The sequence below is a fragment of the Eumetopias jubatus genome, unplaced genomic scaffold (genome assembly GCF_037043125.1).
Source record: "Eumetopias jubatus isolate StellerSeaLion01/CBP00866 unplaced genomic scaffold, mEumJub1_p1.0 scaffold_5, whole genome shotgun sequence".
In the NCBI taxonomy this organism is placed as follows: domain Eukaryota; kingdom Metazoa; phylum Chordata; class Mammalia; order Carnivora; family Otariidae; genus Eumetopias; species Eumetopias jubatus.
The window spans coordinates 53,393,413-53,396,859 of NW_028274811.1; the positions used below are offsets into that span (position 1 = coordinate 53,393,413).

At 36.1% G+C, this 3,447-nt stretch overlaps 1 pseudogene; it reads left to right on the forward strand.

Annotated features, from left to right (window-relative positions):
* Window positions 1-592: 592 nt before the first annotated feature.
* On the forward strand, window positions 593-811 carry LOC114198241 (protein kish-A pseudogene; annotated as a pseudogene).
* Window positions 812-3,447: the final 2,636 nt, after the last annotated feature.

Genomic DNA, 3,447 nt, shown 5'->3' on the forward strand with positions numbered 1-3,447 from the left:
CCAGGATCCTGAGCAGAAGGTAGATGCTTAACTGAGTGAGCCACCCAAGTGCCCCTAAAATTTTTTTAAATATAGACATTTACTACTATAAATTTCCCTCCAAGCACGGCTTTAGCTCCACCCATAAATTTTGGTATGCTGTGTTTTCATTTTCACTCATCTTAAAGTACTTTCTAATTTCCTTTGGTAATTTCTTTCTTGACCCATTGGTTATTTAAGAGTGTGTTATTTAATTTCCACACTTATTAATTCTTCCAATTTCCTTGTGTCATCAATGTCCATTTCATTCCATTTAGGTTGGAGAACAGTCTGTCTATTTTCAATCTTGTAGATTTCCTGAGGTTCATTTTATAGCTTAATGTACGATGTATTCTGGAGAAGGTTCCATGTGCACTTGAGAAGACTGTATATTTGCTACTGTTGGGTAAAATGTTCTTAAAATGTTCTGATAGGCCTAGTTGCTTTATAATGTTATATATTATTTTACAAAGTTAGTTTGTACAGTCTTGGGTATATTACATGATTAGAATTATATAAAAATACTCAACAAATATTCTGAGGGGGATGTGGTTGGGGTTTTACTGGCCTCCCTATGTCTGCCATTTTCAATTTTTAGAGTTTCTTGACTATAATCTTGCTGCTTATATGTACCTGTACTTATATCTGATCCTTGGCACCCAGCCTCCTGGACAGAAATAAAACTGAGTTGTTTGATATATTTTGGAAGTGCGCCCAAACTGGTGAACAGAAGAGTTTTTACGTTGTGATACGCTGTATAGTGATGGCCCTCAGCATCCTCTTCATACAGTAGCTTGGAAAAATATTAGAATTTAGTCACCATCAGATTTCAGTATGGAAAAAGGACTTATGTGCAGAAAATAATGGGATGAATGGTTAACCCTTTTATTTCTGGACATTGAATGAGATAAATTTCCAGCTGCTGTTCTCTATTTTTATTATTGGGCCAATGTTCTATATAAATAGGGTGCAACCATTGAATTAAGAGTTAGGGGCACCTGAGTGGCTCAGTCGGTTAAGCGTCTGCCTTTGGCTCAGGTCATGATCCCGGGGTCCTGGGATCCAGCCCCGCATCGGGCTCCCTGCTCAGAGGGAATCCTGCTTCTCCCTCTGCTCATGTTCTCTCTCTCTCTCTCTCTCTTTCTCAAATATATAAATAAATAAAATCTTTAAAAAAAAAGAGTGTAATATGTCTGTAACAATCAATCTCGGTACTGTCACTACGCTATTACATTCTGCAAATGTTATTCTGTTATGTCAGATACTGGTTTTTAGCAAGGTATCTCTAAGGCACATAACAGAAAACAAAATTGGTAAATTACTCAAGTTCCTTTCACTGTGATTTAGAAATGATAAACCTTTATAGAATGAGAAAAAATATTTTGAGGGAATCCATGGATTTTTTTAAATTTTATTTTATTATGTTAGTCACCATACAATACGTGGATTTTAATAATTACCTCTACCTGGTGTGACTGTGGATGGCTTCCCCCCTTATTCTATTTGCCACGTTTCTTGTGATGAGCATGAATTATATAATAATGACAAAAAACTTAAAAACACATCAGACAAAATGGAAGCATACAGTTAGAAAGACTTACTGGAGGAGGTAATGAAATTGTGGTAAGATTTATCCAGATACATTTCTTACCACGAAGCATTGTGCAAACAGCTGGTCCTCAGTAGCTGTATGTTGAAGCAAAGATGGCAGCTTTCCATCAGTGCAAACATTAAATATAAATATAAGGAATTGACTGGTTACTTTGACTTTTGCGTTAAACTTGTAGACTTAGTGTAGCCCATTCGTGTAAGATGTGAGAAAAAAGACCTAAGGATTGGAATCCTCAATCTTTCTTTTTTTGGAACCAATCTCCTATTATCTGCCAACAGCCTTGCTGTTGTCAGTGTTTGCCTATTTTTGGATTTGGCAACTCCATAGTATTTTTTATCTGATGCTAGAGGAACCTTAATTAAAGTTTTGCTGGTTATGTTTTGCTGATTTTTCAACATATTAGCAAATTTTAAATTCCCACTCTATGAAATAATTATATGTACTTGTTTCTTTTTTCTTTTTTTAGAAAGGGGGAGAGAGAGCATGGGGAGGGGCAGAGGGAGAGGGGGAGAGAGAATCTGAGGCAGCCTCCACACCCAGTGTGGAGCCTGACACAGGGCTTGATCTCATTACTCTGAGATCATGAGTTGAGCTGAAATCAAGAATCAGACACTTAACTGACTGAACCACCCAGCGCTCTGATGTGTAGTTGTTTTTGATTAAATTAGAGAACAACAACAATGTCTATTGGTTTATATCCATATTTGGTCGGAAAAGATTTGCAATGGTTTGAAGAGGATAGAGTTATTTCCTACAACCTTCAAGGACTTTTGCCTTACATTGTGGAAAGCTTAAGATACAGTACAGCTGTGATTTCTAACTGCTCCATTCTTGCTCACAAGCAGATAGTTTGCAGAATCAGCATTTCTTGTAATAGGATCATGTTGTAAAATGTGGTGCCATCTGCAAATAGATTAATAATATGTGAGGCAAGGCCAGTTTTTATGCCTTGTAATTTGGGATGATTCTCATCACAACTGCAAGTGGTTCTGTGGTGAAAGCAAGAGGAATAAGCTGATTACAGTCTTATGTCTCCCTAGATTGTAGTCTAGACTACAAAATTTATTTTGGGGCAAGCATTAGCTTCTTATGTAGAGAAATAACCTAAAATACATTTCTCTCAAATCATATCTTCTTTCTATTTCTGAAGAAATATTCCCTCTAGGGAGCTTCTAGTGCATGAACACATTGCAATTTATGGTCGCGCATTAAATTAAAATTTCCTCTATCAGTGTGTGCCAACTTCCCATTACTAATAAATCTGTGTTTAGGAGTGATGGGCATCTACAGAACTATTTTTGTTGTATCTCTGTTGAGTTAGGACAAGAGCACAAATTAGGAATTTTTCCATTTGCTAAAATGTACAATGATAATTCAAATAAAAATAAAAATCAACAAGAACCCCATCTCGCTCCATTCTTTTGCAGCTCTTAAGATTTTCAACGATTTTTCCTAGTTTCTTTTTTTTTTTTTTCCTGTGACCAGACATTGAGTTCAGAGTGGGAGTTTAGCAGTCTAATGAATTTCAGGCAATGGTTATATGGCTAAGGAAGATAAAGGGAGAGGTTTTGTTCTCCAAATTCTCATGGTATCTTTCTTACTTACATGGGAGGACTATGTATGAATATATGGGTATGAGTGTAGTACGTATATTAGTTGGAAACATTTGCCCTCCTATTTTATTCTTTATTTTATCTCTACAAATTTATCATTGGAATATTTCAGTTGTTAACTTAGGAGTTTGAGGATACCAGCAAACTGCTCTGGACCAAAAAAACCTGATGATTATGTCTCTCTTCAGTTTTGAGATTCAGTGT